Source organism: Acinonyx jubatus, chromosome D3 (genome assembly GCF_027475565.1).
Source record: "Acinonyx jubatus isolate Ajub_Pintada_27869175 chromosome D3, VMU_Ajub_asm_v1.0, whole genome shotgun sequence".
Taxonomy (NCBI): domain Eukaryota; kingdom Metazoa; phylum Chordata; class Mammalia; order Carnivora; family Felidae; genus Acinonyx; species Acinonyx jubatus.
Window position 1 is genome coordinate 35,834,970 of NC_069392.1, and position 23,077 is coordinate 35,858,046.

The window sequence follows — 23,077 nt, forward strand, 5'->3', positions numbered from 1 at the left end:
ATCACACACAGTACTCACCACCTCCCACGGCTGCGGTTCTCATGGGGCAGCTTGGCCCCTCAGAGGACACTTGGTCATGTCTGGGGATGGGCTCGGTTGTCAACCCTGGGGTTGGTGGGGGTGCCACTGGCGTCTCGTGGGCAGAGGCCAGGGATGCCGCTGACACCCACAGCAGAGAGTTATTTGGCCCCAAATTTCAATAATTGTGAGCCTGAGAAACCTGCCCCTGTGGGAATCATCAGCTTCTGTGCCAGTCTCCTCACCTGGACCATAACTGTGCTTGTAAATCGTATCCGCCATTGTTTGCTCCCCTTGAGTGCAGGAGACTGGCCAATGGAGGCCACTGACCTATTCAGTGAATCGTGGCTCCTCCCCCACTAAGGCTTCTCATTTATGAATTGAGCCCACTCTATGTTGAGAGGGTTACTGCCCCTTTCCTACTATGTGGCCCACATGACCAGAAACGCAAATAAAACCCGCCTTGGTTATCAACCGGTGTCCAACTTCTAGTTCTACAGAATTCCATTGCTAACATCATCCATGCAGGAACAGAGAGCTCACAGCAGGGCCACTTCACCCTGCAACCTGAGCATCAACAGCTCCAGCCTGTCACAGGAATCACGCCCTGTGCCACTCTCAGAAAACACGGAGTCTGCCTTCGCTGGCCAGCTGCATTTCATTAAACCATCCCAACAAACGAAAATTGGGTTTTCAAAAAGGCTGTTTGCACAAAGAGATGCATTTTGTTATTACACACCGTTTCCTCTCAGGAAACCCCTCCCCGAGCTAACCCCAGTTCTCCTGGCTGAGTCTTCCCAGCGTCTTCCCGTCGTCTGTCCTCCCGGAAGCTGAGTGACAGCGAAGGCTTTTATACTCCTGCTCATGTGCGCCTGATCATCAAAGCACACTTCATGCTTAAATGGCACTGAAGGAAAGAGGAAATAAAAAGCTGTTTTGATTAAAAGTCGAGGGAGTAATCAAACACCAAATCAGCATTCTGCACGTTCAGTTTGTATCAGAAAGCAAGGTCATGAATTTAAGAGCAGTGAGATGCTATATAATACCCTCAGAACAGAGTAGCAGAGCTCATTAAAGATCAAGTCTCCTTTTAAGAAGTTTCAAATTATTGTGGCATTTTAAGATTAATACATTGAAAAATGGCTAAAAACAAAATGAGAAGCAGAGAGACTACGTTCAGTCAAGTGAACCATTCAGTCCAGTCTGAGATACATGCTTCTCCAATAGGAATTTAAAAATATGCGTGATGTGCATTTAACTTATGCGTTTGATAAATTATTCCCTTAAAATCTTATTTAAAAACTCCTCCAACTCAGGGAGCCTGAGTGGTTCAGTCGGTTAAGCGTCCAACTCTTGGTTTCAACTCAGGTCATGATCTCACGGTTCCCTGAGATCAAGCCCTACATCAGGCTTGATCTATTCCAAGCTTGGAATTCTCTCTCCCTTTCTTCTACTCCCCTGCTCGTGCATGTGTGTGTGTTCTCTCTCTCTCTCTCAAAATAAATAAATAAACATTAAAAAAAAAAAACTACTGGGGTGCCTGGGTGGCAAAGTCAGTTAAGCATCCAACTCTTGATTTCAGTTCAGGTCACAATCTCATAGTTCATGAGCTCAAGCCTAGCACTGGGCTCTATGCTGGTGGTCCAGAGCCTGTTTGGGGCTCTGTCTCTTCTCTCTGCCCCTCCCCCGCTTGTGCATTCGCCTTCTCGCTCTCTCTCAAAATAAATGAATAAACATTAAAAAAAAAATACCCTCCCCCAACTACCTATTACTGTTCTCACTTCAGATTTTGCTTAAATGGTTAGCAGGAAGGAACCTCCCTCCCTGTCAACATGATAAGGCAGAATATTAAGGGGAGGAAGCCCTGAGTCTGAGGGAGTCCACATCCAGTGTCAAATCCTTGGTTACAAGTCGGGCTTTGCAGTCCGAGAGCTTAGGATCAATTCCCAGCTCTACCATTTTCTAGTGGTGTGATCTGGGCTGTTGACTTAGGCTCTCTAAACTTCAGTTTCCTCCTCTGGGGGAAGGGGATAATAATAATGTGGCATTGCTTTGAGGATTCAATGGAATAAAGCAGGTAAACTGCTTAGCAGGAGCCGGGCATAGAGTAAAGTAACTGCTGAGTATTCATGATGACAAGTATTATTACTGTTCCACTGGTTTTGTGACTCTAGACAAGTTTGCAGCTTTGCTGAGTCTGTTCTCAGATCAGACATAGAACATAAGCAGTAACGACCCAGGGCTGGAACTCCATTAAGGGACAGCCATCACCGCCAGTGCCATCATGGACATCGTTGTCTTATAGGCACCTGACTTTTAAGTGAGCAGAAGCTGAAAGAAAGGGAGTTAAGATGCCTCTTAGCTTAGAAACATGTATATACATGATGGCAACTGTATACAAATTACATATGCACATGGGGGCGAATTGAAAGAAAGCAGGGAAGAGTAGAAACTGATTTGTTACAGTGTCAGGCATGTGGATGAAGGTTTTTTTTTCTTTTTCTCTGATTCTACTCATGTTATAACTGGGTAATAATAATACTTTAAAAATATGTTATTGTATAAAAGCACAACAAATCCCCATATACCTAACAGCCCCTTTCAACAATTAATAATGCCTTTTTTAGTCATGAAGGAAAATTCAAGTCAGCACTGTTGCCAATTGTAATAACTTTCATAAATGAACGAGACAGGGGCTCCTGGGTGGCTCAGTTACTTCAGTGTCTGACTCTTGATTTCGGCCCAGGTCATGATCTCACAGTTCGTGGGATGGAGACCTGCATCAGGCTCTGCACTGACAGCATGGAGCCTGCTTGGGATTCTCTCTCTCTCCTCTCTCTCTCTCTCTCTCTCTCTCTCCCTCTCTCTTCCCCCTCCCCTGCTCTCTCAAATAAATAAGTAAATAAGTAAATAAATAAACTTAAAGAAAAAAACTTTAAAAAATTAAAAAAAACCCATGAACGAGACAGTGAAATTGTCCTGGAATAAGCAGGCGAGGAAAAAGGGTCTGGCTCAACTGAAAACTTCACTCTGGCTGGCTCAAAGTAATCCGGGTCAAGCCCAAGTGTGTTCATGCCACAGCATCCCCTGCATTCATTGGACAAGCATTAATGAAGTGCTTGCTGGGTACCAGGCTGGGTGTGAGGTCCTAGGAACACAAAGAAGGGAAAGCCACTGGGGGAACAGCAAAATCAAAGCCAAGTCCCCTCAGTTCCTATTGAATTCCTACTCTCAATGTAACACAATATTTCTATGCATGGTTACGAGGGCTGTAGCAGAAATCTGTTTTGCTGGGAAGAGACAGAAGGACAAAGAAGCTCTGTGAGGGATGGGAAGGTGCAGAAAGGTTCAGGGGAGGCAGGAGCCTGGTTTGGCCATGGTGGGGCCAGGCGAGAGGAGGCTCCAGCAGGAGAACATGCCAGCACTTTGGAATGGAAGCGTGGATACAATCAGGTGGGAGGAGCAGCGGCAGGTGGGGCAGAGAGAAGGTAGGGAGACTGAGTATCACAGAAAAGAAATGGGAAGTGCCCCCCTGAGTGTCGCTTTTCTCAAACTAAATCACCTTTAAAGAGTTATTTGACTTGAGAGTTAAAGACCTGTCTTGTATAATGATGATTCTGCTCAATGTAAGTTTGAAGAGGACGTCATTGCTCTGGTGTCATACTTAAAAAAATAAATAAATACGTGGCTTTGGCTATCAGTCCCCAAGGGTCGAAAGAGCATGCTTCTAGGTATTTGCAAGATTTAATGACTTAATATTGTAATGGATTCTAAATATCTCTTTAAAATAATTAAAAAGAATAGGGGTGTCTGGGTGGCTCAACTTCAGCTCAGGTCATGATCTTGCAGTTCATGAGTTTGAGCCCCGGCATTGGGCTCTGTGCTGACCGCTCAGAGCCTGGAGCCCGTTGCAGATTCTGTGTCTCCCTCTCTCTCTGCCCCTCCCCCGCTCATGCTCTATTTTTCGCTGTCTCAAAAATAAACAAAACATTAAAAAAATATCTCTCTGGGGGCCCCTGGGTGGCTCAGTCAATTGAGCGTCCAACTTCAGCCCAGGTCATGATCTCACGGTTCGTGAGTTCGAGCCCCGTGACAGGATCTGTGCTGACCGCTCAGAGCCTGGAGCCTGCTTTGGATTCTGTGTCTCCTTCTCTCTCTGCCCCTCCCTCATTTGCATTCTGTCTCTATCTCTCTCCCAAAAATAAACATTAAAATTTTTTAATAAAATAAAATAATTAAAAAGAATAGAAAGAAGTCTTAAATATGGCAAATGCTGTATAATTTTTGCAGTTATACATCACATCTAACTCTAGAGTAAACTCTGTGTCTACATTAACACGTTTCCCGTGGTAGCATAGTCTTGTCTCCCGTGCTTGTCCCCTTGCAAGCTCCACTCAGGCACGTAGGCCTTTTTCTCACGCTCACCAGGCTGGCCCCACATCAAGGCCCACATTGCACGGATTGGAGCCTTTGCAAATTCCTGTGCAGCCTGCCACGAGTTCCTGAGGGTGGGGCTTGCTAGGGGTGCTGAGAATTGATGGGATCACCAGCCAGTCCAGATGCTGGAAGAGTAGCCAGCAGGTTCCCCAGCTGCCTGTCTCATTGCCCTGAGAGGCAGTTAGGTGGTTGCAGAGAGACAGGTCCTAAAGGTTTGGTGACGAAAGAATTGGAAACCAGGGGGCTAAGACTCTCCAGGAGCCGAAGCATCGGTCCCCTGGCTCAAGCCTCTTTTATTTTTGCAAATTACCTGGTAACAGCGAGCACGTACAACATAGTATTTGGCATCTTGACAGGCCGTGCACCTGCAGTATATTCCATACTGGGTCATGAGTACATCTGGCACCAGACAAAACATTCTTATCCCAGGCCTGGAGCCCGTATGATGTCCTTCTGGAGAGAACGAGCAGTCACGGCAGCCTTCCGTCCTGGGAATGAAGCTGCTTTCAGTTTTCTTGCTGCTCTGTCCCTTTCCTTCAGGACATTCTTATAGCGCCTCCAGCTTCTTGTTCTCCAATGGGTGGTAAGTCCCACAGCCAGTTCAGAACCAACTGAGGGGTGGGGAGGAAACATTTTTTTTTAATTTGATTGAGTTTAAACCAAAAATTACTACAAAATCACTGACTTAAATTGCATTTATATGGATGAGTTTGCGTGAGTTTTCAGTTTCCGGGCAGCTATGAGGGCATGAGACAGATTGAAGTTTAGTTACAAGAAAATGAGAAAATTATTATTATTATTATTATTATTATTATTATTATTATTATCGCAGCTCAGTTTGGCTGAAAATCATGCATACTATACCTAGAGAGCTTTTGAAAATTCCAGAACAAAATTAATGAAAACATTATGGGAAAGAAAGCAAAACATGTTTTGTCTTGTTTTTTTGAAAGGGAAAGAAATCAAACTTTGCCTTGGGTTGTGGCTGTATAAAAGTGTGTGTATTTGGATTCAATTTGTTCTGCTGTTCAGCAAATTGGAGCAGGTTTTTGTTTTGTTTTGCTTCTTGGCTCTTTGGCTTTTCGATCAGGTTCACATCCCTGTCAATGTATTTGCCCTTCGAGAAGCAAAGAAGAGTAAGTCTAGGATGGTTCCTATGCCTCCCAAATGTCTTTCTGTTTTGTAAGCATTTGAAATCCTCAGATATAGAGCCACATCTTATTTCAGAGGCTTCTGGTTCCATGTGCATGAACCTGTGATCTTAGAAGAGCCATATCTCTGTTCTCACCTGAGGCGTTCTCTTACTGGTGAACTCTCAGGTAGAGGTGAGTTGACTGTGAGGCTGGCACAGCTTAGACTTCCCTCCCTTGCCCAGATTTTCTCAGAGGCACTAGTGATGTGTTCACATTGCGGCTTTTAAAAAATCAACTGTGTGAAAACTCATGAACTGTGAGATCATGACCTGAGCCCCAACCAAGAGTCAGACGCTCAACCGACTGAGCCACCCAGGCGCCCCAGAGGAGGAGGATTCTAGAGCTGGCAGAACTCTGAGGACCATCCATCTAAACCGAGGAGCCTGGGGATTAGAGACACTAAGTGACTCCCTCAGGGTCAAACAGGTCAGTAGAGGTAAAGCTGAGTCAAAACCTTGGGGCTCCCGGTGCCTCATCTGGTGCATTTTGCACTCAAGTACATGATATCCAGGATCTCACAAGAGCTACTTTTGTCCCCATGAGCAGAGAGAGAAGCTTGAAAGGCAGTGTGCAGGGTGAGGGAAGAGGTGACCCGGGGCCAACCTGACACTTGTGCTGTTCCAAGCGCATTTCAAGACAAGCGCCCATTTGAAAAGGGAAAAGATTTGAAAAGTGAGTCCACAGAGCCCAGAGTAGAAGGAGGAGGAGGATGTGGGGGAGGGGGAAGGAAGCTGTTGTACGAGATTCAGAACCGGGGCCATAGTTCTCCTCTGCAATCTGGAAGGATTAATTTGCTAAGTAAGGAAAGTGTATCGCTAAGTAGAAAAGCTTCCAGGTAATATCTCGGGAAGGTGGGAAGGGTTTAACAGCAGACCAGAGAGCGCCACCTCCGTGGGAAGATGCTGGAGCCCCAACAGCAAGGGAAGCTGCACCTTAGATTGTCACGTGAAGGACATTGTTCACCAGGGCAACAACTTGCATCATTTCTTCACTCAGGTCCCAGACAAATTCCCACATGTCCTGCTATGAAACAACCTTGCTATTAACAGTGACTTGCCATCACTGTGTGAGCCCCTCCTTTCTCGTTTACCCTCCCATCCCCCACTCCTCCTACCCTGCCGCCATGTTTGTCCTCAAAATGTTGAGTGGACTTTTAGTCAGAAAGGTGGGTGGGTGTGGGGGGGGGGGATGGAAATGGGAGGTTCTAGGGATGATAGTGGGGGAATGTTCTTTACATATCATTGGAAACGTTTTCTTTCCAGTCTGGGGAGTCTAGTGTTTTTCTTGCAGTAGCTTGGGAATTACATTTCTGTTTCTTTTATGCTCTTTCCCAAACCCTGATTCTTTTGAAATACATACAAATGCCTGTGTTTTCTTCCTCACCATTGAGAATTACCGCCCTATAAATTGATTCCCAATTCAAAAAAAAAATTACTTCTCTTCCAAAAAAGCAGAAGAGAAACGGCTTTGCCAATGACAGAATGGTCCTGCATTGGGGGCCTTGGGTTCTCCCTGCAAATTAGAGAATTTCTGTAAGGACTGGGCGAGCCTCAGCTCAGAGTCTGGCTTGTAGGACATGCCCATAAATGACAGCTGCTCTCATTTTCAGTGTCTGGCTTCTCCCTTCCCATATGAAAACACAGAGGGGGCTTATCTAAATGAAATCGGGGCAGGTATAATGGACAACAGGAAGCACATCAGGAAAATCAGTCAGTCAGCATCAAAGAAAGTGAATGTGGAATCAGTATATTGTACACCTGAAACTAATATAACACTATGTTAACTAACTGGAATACAAATTAAAAACTCGATGAAAGAAAGAAAGAGAATCTGCTTCACCTTGTCTTCCTCTTCCCTTTCCAATCTGTTTCTGTGTATTTACATGAAGTACTAGTATGTGCCTGTCAGTCTCTTATTCAATCCAGCATTACTGCTACATATGAACGCTTTGGCATCTGCTATGGGGGAGGCACCGAGGTATGGACACTGCCCTTGAGCCACAGCCAGGAGGAAGATGGGGTGATGGGGGAGGGCTTTTGCAGCTGGAAGGTTGAATAGACTTTCTGCAGTGTAGTAATTTTTATTAACTAATTACAGGATTTACCATAATCCCAAGAATGACATTTTGCAGGTTTAACAGAGTCAGCAGATCTATCAAGGAGCTAGATTAGCCCCAATTACACAATAAAACTCTTCTGTTTACCGAAAGTCTGTAAGACATTGAGCTCTAGGCATTTTTCCAAAGAGTAGAATAGATAGCAAAAGTGAATAGAATGGAAAATAGATGGACAGAGAGGGGGAAAAAATGAAAAGAATAAAGAAAGTACATGGAGAAAATATGAGGGGCACCTGTTTGACTCAGTCGGTTAAGCGTTCAACTTCAGCTCAGGTCATGATCTCACGGTTCATGGGTTCGAGCCCTACATCCAGCTCTGTGCTGACAGCTAGGAGCCTGGAGCCTGCTTTGGCTTCTGTATCTCCCTCTTCTCTCTGCCCCACCCCAGCTCACACTCTGTCTCTCTCCCTCTCTTTCAAAAATAAATAAACATTAAAAGAAAATTTAAAAAAAAGAAACTATGAAAAGAACATGGGGTTTAGTGACTGCTGAGGTGAAGAGCTGGGAAGCGTTTGGGAAGGTGATCCTCTTGAACATGATTGCAGGAGAGTGACAGCTCTCAGGATTGAGTTGACGCAGCATCACCTTTTTCTGGAAGGGTATTCAAGGAAGATTTTGTTTTCAGCAACTTCAACAAGTGTCACTTGAAATGGGCTAGCCATAGTCAGGCCCTTCCATGTAAAGTCCTGCCAGAAAGTTTCACAACTATCTTTTTAGAGCCAAGCAAATTATTTTTAACCAGTAGACACTAAAGACTCCCTAAAGTATGTCATCAACAGGAATCTGTACTCTTCCACTGTTGATTTGAATCTCATAATTCAAAACAGTTGAAAGGTCTAAACGTCAACGAAGGGCATACAACAAAGCTGAAAAATCTATCATGCTAAAGCTGCGGGGAATCCCAGGTCTCTGGTTTACTGCCTCTGAATCTGTAGATAATTGGACAGAGATCTGGCTCCATCGAGGGATGCCCCCAGATCCCTGCCAATGGCAAAGCACAGGCTGAACTTGAATCCCGGTGTCCTGACTCCAGGCTCAACAACAACCTGCTCTCCTACATGGCCCTTTCCTGAAAACACGTTGAAGTACTACCTTTCTTGGGGACGTTATATTTTAAGCCAGAATCAAATCCTCAAAATAACAGGACTGAGACTGTAAATGATTGACTTCCAGGCTTTAGTCAGTAGGTAGAATTATTCTGGTCACCAGTGTGGCCTGCCTTGTGCCTCTGAGATCGACCCATGAAGAGAATAGTTGCCTACTCTCCATACAATTAAGATGAGCTCTGAGGGAGGAAGAGGAGAATTTGGGTGGCCTGCAGAACACTGAGTGTCAGTGTGGAGCCTGGTGACCTCCCTACTGCACACAGAAGGCGCTGGAGGAAATGTTGACACATTTGGGTACGTCAAATATGGATATTTTCATGACATTGGGCGCTGGATTAAAAAAACTCAACTTGCAGTGGGGAAACTTGGCTTTCAGAAGCAGCTTTTCCATTGATTGCCCAGGGAATTCGCCTTCTCGCTCAGCTTCTGAACCTCAAGTAGAGACATGTGCCGTCTACATCAGAAGGTTATGGAAATGGTTCAGTGGGATAACAGGTGTGGTCACTCATTATAAACCATACTTCACCACACAGATTTAAGTTATTATTATTATTATTACCATTAGTTAATGTACTTTTTCAGAAATTCATCATTCTGATCCTTGCTATATAGCCAGTTAACAAATGCTTAGATGGATTTGACCAGGTTTAGTTTGACCAGGTTAGTATACATTCATTAGTAAAGAGAAATGACTTGGGCACTTGACAAAACTGGATGTTAATCCTGGTTCTACCATTTTTTTTGTCCGATAGCACATTAGGCAACTTATTTACTCTTTCTCAGCCTTGGCTTCCCCCTGTGTGAAATGAAGATGGCAAAACCACCTGTCAAGCCAGTGTGACGGTTGAGGGAGTTAGCACACACACAATGCTTAGTACAAGGCCTGCCGTATGCTTAACTGCCCTCAAAATGTTAACTAAGCTTATTAGCAAAAGAAGTTAAGATTTCTCTTCCCCATGGAACGAATAGAATTTGGTCCTGAGGATTAAAAGGCAAAGGAGATGCAGGGCTGAGCTGGTCATGGGGCCAAGCAGACGGGAGTCTGGAGACGCTTGTGGTCCATGCACTGGGTTACTCCATGGCATCTAGCATCAGATGCCATTCTGGCCCATGCTGTGAAAGTTGTAGGATCAGAGACCCGCCTGGCTCATCTCTACCGTCCGCTCTAGAATCTTCCCTCTCAACCTCACTTTTCAGCACACAGCAGGGTCTAGTGGACCTCTGTACGGTATAATTGCAGAATTCATAAAATGCAATTAAGAATATAAAGCTGTATTCATATCATTTGATTGGATACATTCTTCAAGTTGGAGATTTATTACCTGGTTAGTTTAAGTGGAAAGACCTCCTTATCTTCTTAGACTGGACATTGTGGCAGTGATGAAGCATTATTCCCTGACTTTTTATAGGTAACTGCAGTCCTAAAGGGGAAAAGATGGAGATACAGACACGGATGTGTCAATCCTTGCTTCTAATGTGGATATTTTCATCTGAATATTGGGTACCAGGGCAAGTATGGAATTTCTTGAGACATGTTAACAAGTTGGCACCCTGTAATTTTCTGGGCCGGGTGCATATGGGTGTGCGCTCACCTATGCATATGCTCTTTTCTTCATATAGAAAAGATGCTGGCGCTTTGCTGCGGGGGTGTGGGAGTGATGGCACAGTGTGCTGTGGCAGCTGGAATGAAATGTGAACGTGCATTTGCCGCTCAGATGCGCTCATCACAAGGCTACTCAGGCCGCCAAACCTCAACTGTGCCCTGAGAATAAAGACAAAAGTCCTTCCCCAGGCTGGACCTTGCATGCCCCTCCTCCTTCTCCCCTGGCTCTCTCCAGGGCGCCATCTAGTTCCTCCAGTGACCACACCCTTCCCAACCCCACCCCCACCGGGAAGGTTCTCCTCTCCCTGCCCCTTCTTAGGCTACTCTCCCCAAACCCACAGATCTTCCCTTGAACAGGAATGTTCACATTTTCAGTTGGGTCCCCTCCAGTTCCCCCAATCCCCATCCTAATGTCCCTCCTCTCCCTGCCCCCCTCCCCGCCCCTGCCAACTTTGTAGTCTTATTAAGACCCAAGCAGTCAAGGTTGTTATTGTGTTTTAGAAATTACCTCCCATGATCTGTTTTGGTTTGGATCAAAAGTTTTTGTGGTTTGGTTTACCTGACTGCTTTTGGTATTTGCTTTCTATTTTATGTCATTATTTGGTAATATTATTTTTAATACTCCTCACTAGCTTTTAAAAAGAAACAGTTAAGGGCTTTGTGGGTATGCAACAGAGGTCAGAAGTCAAAGCCAGTATTTCAAAAAATTTATGAAATGGAGACGAGGAAGGAAGAGCATAAATAAATAGTGGCTGATGGGACAAGGCTGGAGATCAGAATGATGGCAAAGAGGGCAAAGCAGCGCTAACCAAGGAAAAGAGCATCTGTGTGGACTTCAGCATGTTAAGTGGATGAATTTCACGGGAGTACAGGTCATAAATTAAACAATGGAGGCTAGATGTCCTCAAACAAACCTCACCAACGATCAGGGAAATGCAAATCAAACCCACAATGAGCTATCACCTCACACCTGTCAGAATGGCTTGTACCAAAAAGACAAGAGGTAACAAGTGTTGGCAAGGGCGTGCAGAATAGGGAACCCTCATGCGCTGTTGGTAGGGAGATAAACTGGTGCAGCTACTATGGAAAACAGTATGGTGGTCCCTCAGAAATTAAAATAGAACCACCATAGGATCCAGCAATTCCACTTCTGGGTATTTATCCAAAGAAACCGAGAACAGGATCTTGAAGAGATATCTGCACGCCCATGTTCATTGAAGCATTATTCGCAATAGCCAAAATATGGAGACAACCTAGGTGTCCACTGACAGATGAATGGATGAAGAAGATATGCCGTGACCAAGAAGGGAATTGTGCCATTTGCAACCACATGGAAGGACCTTCAGGCCATTATGCTAAGTGAAATAAGTCAGACACTGAAGGACAAATCCTGTATGATAGCACTTATAGTGAAATCTAAAAAAGCCAAACTCATAGAAACAGAGACTAGAGTGTTGGTCAGCAGGGGCTGGGTGTGGGGGAAATTGGAAGATGTGGTCGAAGTGTACAAATTTCCAGTTGTAAGATGAATAAGTTTTGGGGATATATTATAAAGCATGATGATTATAGTCAACAATACTGTATTATAGACTCAAAAGTTGCTAAGGCGGTAGACCTTAAATGTTCTTACCACAAAAAAGAAACGGTAATTACGTGATGTGATGTAGGTTTTAGTTAACGCTATGGTGGTAATCATTTTTCAATATATAAGCGTATCCAATCAACACACCGCACACCATAACCTTATGCCATGCTATATGTCAATTATATCTCAATAAAACTGATAAAACAAATCTTTTGAACAGTGGTCTAATTTGTACCGTTTGATTGTTTACAAGATCAGGGGCACCATGAGATCTGTGTGACCTTAGGTTACTAAGATGCTCTCCATCTTTGATCTCTTGTGCCTTGAGAACCCCCAAGAAGCAAATATTCTTTTAGTGTGAAACTACTTGGGATAGAAGAAATGGAAGGAGAAGGTCAAGGCAGAGGTACAAGAGTTCATGAGAAATGACACGTCTCTCTAGATTGGTAGCATGTTAGAGCAATCTCTTTTTTTTGTGGGTTCCATGTCCTGGATCCTATTTTGTTGGTATGATTTCCTTCTCCTTCTCCCACAAAATTTTTTCACTTATTTCCTTCTAAAATATTAGTGCATTTGGGTTTCAGTTTTAACTTTTGAAACCTTTACATTTTGGATTTCACTGAAATTTATTTTATGTTAGGTGGGAGGTAAGAATCCAAGTTGGTATTTTTTTTTCCCCCCAAATAGCTATCTGGTTATCCCAGTACGATTTAATAAACAGAAAACAATTTCCTCCTGATTCAAAATGATCTGGGCTTTTTATATCTCTTGGCATTCCCTGTGGGAGAAGTCCATTAAACACAAATTTCAGATGACCTCATGTGCCTGGTTAATGTGCTAAGTTGGAGTGGGGTGGGAGCTGTTTGTCTCAGCTGGACTTGAATGCCCTGGAATAAATTTCAGGACACTTGTGCCGGGGGAAAAGAGAGTACTGCTTGGTAACTAGCTGGCCCCCGTGCTTTGAATTCATGTGTTTGATTCCTGTGTTCTTGTATCGCCGTACCAATGCTGCAGGAAAACTCAGTCGTGTTGGACATATTTAGGGTAACTTATTAAAGTGTGTGTGTATATGTCTGAGTATGAGTGAGTCAGTGCAAGTATGTGAGTGTGTAAGCATGTGTGTGAGTGTGGGTGTGTATGTAGTTGTACGTGGTATTTGGCTATACTTACGTAATTTTTGCCTTGCAAAAGCAAATACGATTTGATTCTCATATATAATGTGACTCTACTATATGGTAGGAGAAGTAACAGGTATATTTAACTTGGGTTGACAAGGTTAAGGGAGGGTTCTGTTGGCAGTAAAGCTGATCTAAGGAATTAAGCCAGGTGAGGGCCTGAGACAGAGCTTTCCTGACAAAGTCATGTGAGACGAACTTGAAATGAGAGAATATGTCATGTTCTAGAAACTGGAAAGATCTGGGATGGTTGCAATATTTGAATAGTAACAATGATTAATAACAGAATAACTCACATCTACTTGTTTACTCTGAGCCGGGACCTTTGCATTTTTACCTATTTTAATCCCCACAAACTCTTTGTTTAAATACAATTATTTTCTATTTGACCAACAAGGAGACCAAGACGGAGAAATCAAATAGCTTGTCTTAGGTGGCTTGGATATTTACTGTAGAGCATTTACTTTTTTAAGGTGAAATTAAGAATAATTTTGGGGGCGCATGGGTGGCTCAGATGGTTAACTGTCCGACTTTGGCTCAGGTCACAATCTCACAGTCTGTAGGTTGAGGTCCCGCGTCAGGCTCTGTGCTGACAGCTCAGCCTGCTTTGGATTCTGCATCTCCTTCTCTCTCTGCCCCTTGCCTGCTCGTTCTCTCTCTCTCTCTCTCTCTCTCAAAATAAATGTGACATTTTTTAAAACGAATATTTTGTCAAATTCTAAAAGAAATTGTGACTTGGTTGTTTGCTCTGTGTTTTCCCCACAGATTTCTTTATGACCACGGGCAGGTCACTGTCGGTCTCTGTGCATTTCCTCCTGTGTAGAACAAGTGTTTGGCAAAGGTTGGACCCTCCAGTTGTAAACATGATGCCTGTAGCCTGCCCTGATCATACAAAGCAGAGAGCTCTGCCTGCTGCTTCAAGAATTTTCCCTTTCTTTCTGACTCATATCTGCCCAGAAGACTACATACTGTGTGATTCCATTTATCTAGAAGGCAAGGCCATAGTGATAGAAAGGAGATCAGTGATTGCTGGGGCCCAGAGTGTGCAGGAAGATGGACTGTTAGGAGACACAAAGGAATAATTTTGGGTTCTGGCAATATTTTATATCATGATCATAGTGGTGGTTACATGACAAAACGCATTTATCAAAATTCACTAACAATTGGTGAATTTTATTTCATGAAATTGATACCTGATTTATAAAGAAATATATATTTCAGCTTGGGACTCTTATGCCTTACAACCCCAGGTCATATTAATTCACTTTTGCCTATGTTACATGCATGTTACTATGACTGCCTTTACCACAATGGCCACCATCACAGGACGCACACCCATGTCTCCATGCCCTCTCTCCCATGTTCTCTTCCAGATCTCCTCTGGAGTGAAGATCCGGCATCTTCCCAAATGACTAAGAAATCATCATAGCCAACTTCGGTGAAGAATGTGATGAAAATATCCTGCTCTTTCTGATGTGCTTTTATTTAGGAAGAGTTAACGTAAGCGTAACTTAGAAGTTAGAAAATAGATTGTAATGGTCTCCCTTTTTATCTTCACCCTAAGTCTACTCTTGCGTCAAGGTCCAGCTCCACTCCTACCTTCTCTTTGTAACCTTGTCTGATGGTTCCATCTCTTAGTGATCTGCCCCGATACTTTGTACTCTGATGTCAAGTGATGGAGATTTATTCCATCTGAATTCTGTTGGAATCACTGTATGTGTTGGAAAATACTACTTTGAGAATCTTCCTGGTTAGAAGTGAGATGCAAAATGAAAGAATATGTTACAAAGAATGGCCATCAAAATCCCTTCCAAAGAAGTTGGAATCTGTTACCTGGATAGCTCATAGTTTAGGGGAGTAACAGTAATAAGTTTGGGTGTGCAAATCTGGAAGGCAGTTGCTGGTATAGTGCTGAAGTCCTGTCCACCTTTCCAGATTAGAAGAGAAAGGAATTCGAAACTCCCTCTAAGAAGTGAGGGGAGAGAAGGCAGAGAGGCTGATATGGGTTGGTAGAAGGATGAGAGGCAACTCTGAGGCAGCTCTGTAGCTGAGAGAGCACTTTGCACCTGAACTCGAAGAAGAGCTGAAATGGGTGTCTGGGTTGGCTCAGGGGAGGAGACGGTATGTGCAGACAGATGAGAGGATGCCATGTGGATTGCCCTTGAGCAATGCTGTGTGTGCGAGCCATGGCTCTGGCACCCCACCAGTCACACCATGCCACATATTCTTGTTTCAGCCTCAAGGAAGAGACAGACAAGGTACACAAATAAAAGGAATGCAATTAAAGATCAAGTCCGAATGGTAGCCCAGTGTGAACAGGTGGGGAAGGAAGGAATTTTCTTCTCTGTATCTTTGGTCCATATACTTAGTAGGTTCTCACTCCTTTCTAAGAGGAGTTCTACAAGGTTCCTTCTAGAAGGTTCTTCTACTCCTTCCAAGCAACTTCCTGGGTTTCCCTTTCACACGGGATGGCATGAGTGGCATCATGCCTATGCCTACGGGGAATATATAGCCCTTTCTTTGGCTAGACTTCTAGTAAGAGGGTGCCATTCGATTCCACTGGCAGTTCAAAAAATGAGCAAAAGTCTAAGAATTAACTCATATCAGCTTTGGAGCCTGCAGAGATTGGCAGTGTCCTGTAAAAGCTGGTAGTACCTTCTAATGAAATATTTATTAGGACTGTGGTTTTGCAAATGACAAATCAATTTAAAGTAACGTTTCCTCCAGAAGGTGGAAGAGCACAGCCGGAGCTTCACACCCATCCCGGGCTGACATTTCCTTGAACCTCCCCGCTTCAGCTTTTCATTGTGTAGCAAATGTGTGACACAAATGTAGCAGAACGGAATGCTCCTGCAAGGGCGCAGACCCCTCTAACAAGGCCAGCACAGCTGCCCGCGTGCCCCAACATAAATAAAGCATCAGCAAATTCAGGAAAACACAACACATAATTGAACTGAGATGAGGACAAGAGTCAGGTTTTGTAAGATCATCCCTAAGTGGATGCAACTAATGGCTTTAACGTTTCTTCTCAAATCAGGCTGAATGGTTGAGCAGGCAGCCTTAGGAAACCCATAGCAACTAGGAAAAGATCACAGATACCCACAACGTGCAAGCAGCAAACACAGGCTGTCTGGTTGAAGAAATATTTTTATAGGAGGCTTGGGACATGAATGGAGGGAGTAGCAAAGAACAAAAGCAATGGGTAGGCGTATCCTCCATTTCACAGAGAAATCCTGAAGTCTTTCTAGAAGTCCCTGTGGGGGACTGTGGCTTATGCAAACGTCTAATACCTGCGTGCCTCCAGGCACAGTGCCTCAAAGATAGAAGGAGCCCAGTGAAGGTGTGTTGCATTATTTTTGTCTTTAACTTTATTAACCCCCTGTTCCTTCTTTCCTCCAAGCCCTGGATTCCTGTTTAATAAGGCTTTGGCTTCATGAAATCCTAACATGGAAGCTGAAAGGCAAGCAGGAAAGACAGAATCGTGGAAATCAAAGTTAGTATCAATAGTACATTTGAGATTTTCACTTCTAGTCAAAATGGGATGTCTGAAAAACGGGACAAAATATGTAAGCACTGGTTTTCAGACATCGGACATTGAGGCAGGATGACGAGTCCTGAGATAAGAGAAACAAACACGGTAACCCACACCATTGTCTTCTCATTTGCTGGAGAGAGAGGCAACCAGGAATAGCTGGGCAGTCTTGCTGAGTTCAGGAGATGATGCTGGGAGTACGGGGAGACCAAAGGGGCTGGAGTTTACAAAGCAAAAAACTAGAGAGGTGGGAGCTATATATAGAGAGTTCTGGGGTTCTGAAATGGCCCCCTCCAGTCTGCAACTGAAGACTGACCAGTGTATGCATGTGATAAATCGACCCAAGACCAGGAACAACTGTTATCAAATCACACAGGACCAGCAAGAGTTTGTGTTCCAGAGTGGAAAAACCTTGTAGCTTACATGACCTCATATAGAGGTATTATAGAATACTCATATTGAGTATTCATAAGGTATTGCCTCAGTGGTGAAAAACACTTTAAAATGAGACCTGCTTATTTGTTTTGTTTTGTTTTGGTGTTGAGTCGTATAAGTTCTTTATATATTTTTATCTTCTTGTTGAGAAAGAGAGAGAGAGAGTGCGCACAAGCAGGGGAGGGGTCGAGGGAGAGGGAAAGAGAATCTTAAGCAGGCTCCACACCCAGCACAGTGTGCAATGTGGAGTTCAGTCTCACAAAATCAAGAGTCAGACACTTAACCGACTGAGCCACCCAGGTGCCCCAATTTCTTTACATATTTTGGATGCTGACCCTTTACTGGATATGTCATTTGCAAATGTCTTCGCCCATTCAGTAGGCTGTCTTTTAGTTTTGTTGATTATTTCCTTTAAAAAATGGGTAGAAGACATGAACAGACATTTCTCCAAAGAAGATATACAGATGGCCACCAGACACACGAAAAGACAGAGAGTCCAGAAATATTTCAAATATAAACACATATATCCAACTGATTTTTTTATGAAGGTGCAATTTAATGGCTAAAGGACAATCTTTTCAACGAATGATGCTGGAACAACACAAAAGAAGAACAAGAAGAGGAGGAGGAAGAAGAAAAGAAAAGAGAAAAAAAATCTCTATCCAAACCTCACATCATATATAAAAATGCATCATAGACTCAAGTGTAAAACGTAAAACTATAAAACTTGTGGAAGAAAACATAAGAGAAAATCTCCGTGATCTTGTGTAAGGCAAAGACTTCTTAGATAACACCAAAACACAACTCCTAAAAGAAAAAAAACTGATAAAATAATCTCCATAAAAAGGAAGAATATCTACCCTTTGGAAGACACTATTACAAGAATAGAAAGGGGCAACTGAGTGGCTCAGTCGGTTAAGTATCCATTGTCGGCTCAGGTCATGATCTCACAGTTCATGAGATCAAGCCCTGTGCCAGGCTCTGCGCTGAGAGCACAGAGCCTGTTTGGGGTTCTCTCTCCTCATCTCTCTTTCTTCCCCTCCCCTGATCACACACACACACACACACACTCTCTCTCTCTCTTTCAAAATAAACACATAAACTTTTTTTTAAAAAAAGAATAAAAAGACAAGCTATGAACTGGGAGAAAATATTTGCAAATCACATATCCAATAAAGGACTTGTACTCAGATTACATAAGGATTCTTAGAATTCAGTAATAAGAAAACAAACAACCCAGGAAAATATGGGCAAATGTTGGGGCATTTCACCAAAAAGATATGCGCATAGTAAATGAGCACGTGAAAATATGTGCAACATCGTTAGTCATCAGGGAAATGGAAATCAAAGCCACAATAAGATACCACTGTACATCTACTGGAATTGCTGAATTTCAGAAGACTAACCATGCCGAGTGTTGGCATGCACAAGGAACAACTTTAACTCTCATATACTGTTGGTGGAACTGTAAAATCGTGTAAACATTTTGCAAAACACCTGGGCGGTTTCTTAAAAACTTAAACACACACTTACCCCATGATCTAGTCATTCTACTCCTAGGTATTCTACTCGTGTTTAAGTTAGTGAGTACATATGTCTACACAGAGATTTATACTTGAATATTCATGGGAGATTTATTTATAATAGCCAAAAGCTGGGAACCCGAACGTCCACCAATAAGTGAACAGAGAAGCAAATTGTACTACCTGCATGTAATGGAATAATGCATAGCAATAACAATAATTCTCAGCAATAAAAAGTAACAAACTAGGGATCCATAACAAGATAGAAGTGTCTGAAAATAATGATGCTGAGTGAAAGAAGCCACACACACATAAATGTACATACTTTATGATCTCGTTTATACACAATCCCTGAATATACAATCTATTGTGACAGAAAGTACACTGTTGATTACCTAGTGCTATGGTGGCAGAGAGGAACAAGAAAGATTACCAAGGGGTATGAAGAAAGTTTGGGGGATGTATGTATATGGTGTGTGTGTATGTATACATATAATGCCAAAATTTATCAAGTTGTCTTTGAAACATGAACATTTATTTCATATCACTTTACATTAATAAAACTGAAAAAGTTAATTCATTTTCTAAATTGCTTTATTAGGAAAAACACTATTCATCTTGCTGTGTGTGTGCGGAACCTTGTAGTTTTCAAACAAATACCACTTTGATTTTCTGATTTTTCATAAGGACCCTGTGGAGTTGGGAGGCCGAGTGGTGCTCTTTCCATTATTTAGAAAACGATTCTGATCGCAGAGAGGCGAGGTGTTTTGTTTGAGTGCCCATGCCTAAGCAGCGATAGATCCAAAGTTACAGTTCAGGTTTTCCGATTATTGGACGAATCACAATACCTGCTCTGTGTAGTAGCCAAGTCTCATGGGAAACACTGCAATTGGCCTAGTAGAGACTCAGTTTCTATTGGCCCATATTCAACCAGTAAATCCCCCAAATCATGACGCTTTAATGTGTTACCAGAATTAGAATAAAACCAAAGCTACAAGTGATCGTTTGAAAGGATTCTCGATCACAAAATGCAAAGCACATCACACTCCAGCCAACCCGAGTGAGTTATGGGCCAGTTTCCCGATCATGCTGGGTAATCACTGCAGATCCGTGGAAGCTTCCGGACTGAGAACTGCATCGCAGAGCACATGTAATTCCCAAGAAAAGCAGGAGTCCATGAAAGAGTTTTCTTTGTAAATGACACACTCCCAAATTCCTAGTGACAATCTCGTTGTTACTAGGGATATGTTTTCCTTCCACACATATCTTTGACTTTTTCTTTTATCTAAAATACACCTGATAGCCGTTGGAGGACATGGGTTGCTCCTGCGGTGCGAAGCTCTGCACTGTAAGGTTGGAAAGCACACAGGAAGCATAACCTTCCATGGCCTCACCAGCCACGTGAGAGACCTTCACCTGAGCACCAGCTTTCAAGTTGCATCTAAAGGCAGGTTACTTGCTCCACAGGGATGTGTAAGGATAGAACAATGTTGTCTTTCCCGTAGAATCTTGCTAAGAAATAAAAAAAATGTGTATAAATTACCATTCACAATTGGTGCTTTTATTTTCGAATTCCTACCCTCAACGGTTATAGTCTAAATCTGAGAACTAGACAAATGTCTATCCCTTCCATGTGTTTTCAGCTGGAATCCTGTCTGCTCTCTCTTCTGCCCATTCCACATGACTTCCAGCGCTGTGCAGGGGTCTCGTCACCAGGACTCACCTGGAATCACCATGAACTCTTCCTCCAAGCTCCATCTCCAGTGCCGCTCCTTTTACGAACCTTCTCTGGCCATTTAATGTGCTCCATTTAGCTCTCTGGCCTCATGTTATTTGCAACATTTCTATTTCCTTTTCAATCTCTGCTTTGTACTATAATCACCGAAGGGCATGTCCATTTCCCTCACTAGACAGCAAGTTCCTTGAGGGCACTATTGTATTTTACACAACTTTCTATGTCATATAAAACTTCCCACCTGGGTAATTCAACAATAAATTAACAGACACAAAGACATGTAAGGGAAAAGAATATGGACATAGTTCCAACTATGTGCCCACAGTGTTAGATTAAGAAATGGCTCATTACCATGACCTTTGAAGTCTGGCGTGTGTCCCATTGTCTTCGCTCTTCACTTAGAGGGAACGGTGATTTTTCATTTTCGACTGATAATTTCCATGCTTTCTACATAATTTTATTATATATGTTCACATTGCTAAATACCTTTTTATTGTATGTATTATATATATTACATAAATGTATATATATAAATATATATTACATATATATTACATTGTACATATATATAATAAACTGTTTTTAAACACATAAAATTGGAATCATACTACATGTATTTTGCTGTGACCCTTTTTTGTTCAAAATTGTGTCCTTGTGGATGACGCATGTTGTTGCTTGTATAAACACGTGCTCTGAGAGACAGAGCAGGGGTCCCCTTTGGGCTCCTTGTCCTGGGGGACACACAGGCAGGCAGAGGAATCACCTGATTACCCAGTGGAACCAGAGCTGCTCTTACCCAGTGGGGCAGGAAGGACACTGTGTGGAACTCGAGGGATCCTCAAGTCCTGTCTTGCCATCAGGACTGTGGATAGAGAGTGCAGCACTCTTTAACTGAGAAGGGGTGATTGCCAAGGGTGCAGTCTCCTCAGGAGCACAGTTGGGCTCACACCACCGGGTAACTTGCCAGGTCATAGATGCTTGGGTAGACTGGTACACAAGGAAGGAGAGAAGGTTCCTATTCTTATGAATCTTGTATTTCAGGGCATGTGAGAGAGAAATCAAGAGAAAAACAATAGGGGTGCGTGAGTGGCTCAGTCAGTACAGCATCCGGTATCAGCTCAGGTCATCATCTCACAGTTCGTGAGTTCGAGCCCTGCATCAGGCTCCCTGCCATCGGCACAAAGCCCACGTGGGATTCTCTGTCCCCCTTTCCCTCTGTCTCTCCCCCGGTCACTCTCTCTCTCTTCTCTCAAAAAGAGTGACTTACAGCCACTTACAGCGGCAGTGACTTAGAGTTCAAGGGGACCCCTCCTCTTTCCCTCAAAAAGAGAGAGAGAAACAATAAACAGTAGATACAATAAATCAAATTAAATAGTATGTTAGAAGTGATAAATACTAGAGAAAAGGGAAAAAATGGAGCAGGGCAATAAGGTCAGGAGTGCAGGATGGCAGGAATGGGGACGGATTTGCAATATCAAATAGGGTGGGTCTCATGGAGAAGGGAACATATGAGCAACTATTGCAAACAGTGAGGGATTAGTCCCGCAGATGTCTGAGAAAGGAGCATTCAAGGCAGAGGAAACTCCCAGTGCACTGTAGAAGGCAGGAGTGTGCCTGGCACTCCGGGCAGAGTAGGGAGCCAGTGGGGCAGACAGGAGATGAAGTCAGAGCAGCAAAGGAAGGGAGAAGCAAGGGGCACCTGGCTGGCTCAGTCGGTTGAGTGTCCATCTTCGGCTCAGGTCATGATCTCACAGCTCATGGGTTCGAGACCCACGTCGGGCTCTGTGCGGACAGCTCAGAGCCTGGAGCCTGTTTCAGATTCAGCAGGGGGAGCAGGGTAGGAGGTCACATGTGGGTTTTTGTAAGGACTGTCGCGAAGCCTTTGGCTTTCACTCTAGGTTGAAATGAGAAGCTATTTCAGGGTTTTGAGCAGAGAGTTGTTATGATCTGACTTATTTTGAAAGGATTACCCTGATGTTATAAGAGAAACAGAATCTAAAGTGCCAGTGGCAGAGGTGGGGAGACAGAAGCCGATGGCAGTAATCCAGGTGAGAAGATGCTGGGTCAGAGCAGGATGTTAGCGGCAGGAAGTACACGAGGTGGTCCGGAAATAGTTTTAGGATAGAGTCACTCAGTCATCCTGATAAACTGAAAAAGATGTTTTTGTATCGAGCAAGTGGAAGCATGCCGTTGCAATCACATGGGAAAGCTTACAAGCAGGACAGGGTTTGTTTGGGGGGCTCGCGGGGGTTGCAGATGAGGGTAAATCTGGGTTGTCCAATAGACATGCAAGTGGAGATGTCACATAAGCAGTCTGATATATGCATCTGGAGTGCCGGGCAGAGGTCTGGACTGAAAAATACAAACATCGGAGCCTCTGACACATGGTTGGCATAATGGTCACCCCAGACATTTTGATATATTATTTAACTTAACCAAGTTTAGAGTCAGTGGATATCTTTATGGTTTTCTTAAATGAGACGAGGAATTTGAAACTCTGTAATTTTGATGATTCCTTTGGTAGTGCATGTTCCCCTCGTTTTTGTGTCATCCTACAGGATCTATTGCTATCATTTTCGACAGCCAGGGCTTGCATACATTACCTTTTCTCAGCAGCCC

General features: G+C 43.4%; 1 long non-coding RNA gene across 2 annotated transcripts; it reads left to right on the forward strand.

Annotated features, from left to right (window-relative positions):
- The first annotated feature begins 1,541 nt into the window (after positions 1 to 1,541).
- On the forward strand, positions 1,542 to 22,168 carry LOC106984545 (uncharacterized). 2 transcript variants are annotated; one of them, XR_008291606.1, is made up of 3 exons: positions 1,542 to 5,038; positions 14,607 to 16,726; positions 20,367 to 22,168. It is a non-coding gene; the product is annotated as an uncharacterized LOC106984545 (long non-coding RNA). The 2 variants fall into 2 exon arrangements; XR_003423555.2 differs by having other exon boundaries at positions 14,607 to 14,733.
- The last annotated feature ends 909 nt before the right edge of the window (positions 22,169 to 23,077 follow it).